Consider the following 850-nt stretch of genomic DNA (forward strand, 5'->3'; position numbering starts at 1 on the left):
TATTATTATTATTATTATTATTATTATTAAGGCGGTGAGCTGACAGAAGTTGGCACGTCGGGCGAAATGCTTAGCGGTATTTCGTCTGTATTCGCGTTTTGTGTTCAATTGCCGCCGGGCTCAAACTTTACCTTTCATCCCTTTGGGGGGGTCAATAATATAAATACCAGTTATACACTGGGGTCAATGTAATCGACTAGACTTGCCCCCAAATTTCAGGTCTTGTGCCTATAGTAGAAAGGATTTTTATTATTATTATTATTATTATTATTGTTGTTGTTCTCATCATCATCATCATCATCATCATTACATACACTGTAACATTTGTATGTATAGAAGCGTAATATTTTTTAAAGAAATTAAACTCTAAACAGATTACCATTATCATTTAACAATGAAGAAAGAATTGTCAAAGTTGCTAACTATTTTCATTTATAATGCATCTATCTAACACCTCGTCACTCAAGAAACCAGCAGGTGTCAGCATCTTTTAACATTCAATCGCTGGAAAGCTCTCTAGAGGAATCATTTAATCCTTTGCTGTCGTTATTATTAAATAGCTCACACTCTACAAGCAGATATCAGTTCTTTAACTACAAGTCTGCGTATCATGACCACGGTGTTCTCTACCACAAACACACACACACACACACACATACACACACACACACACACACACACACACACACACACACTAATGATAATAATAATAATAATAATAATAATAAGATGGTATAAACACACGCCAGAAAAGGTCACAGAAAACGAGAAAGCAACCATACTCTGGGATATGCCAATACACAAAGATAGAGAAATTAAGGCCAATAGACCAGATATAGTTGTCAAAGAT

The sequence above is a fragment of the Octopus bimaculoides genome, chromosome 20 (genome assembly GCF_001194135.2).
Source record: "Octopus bimaculoides isolate UCB-OBI-ISO-001 chromosome 20, ASM119413v2, whole genome shotgun sequence".
NCBI lineage: Eukaryota > Metazoa > Mollusca > Cephalopoda > Octopoda > Octopodidae > Octopus > Octopus bimaculoides.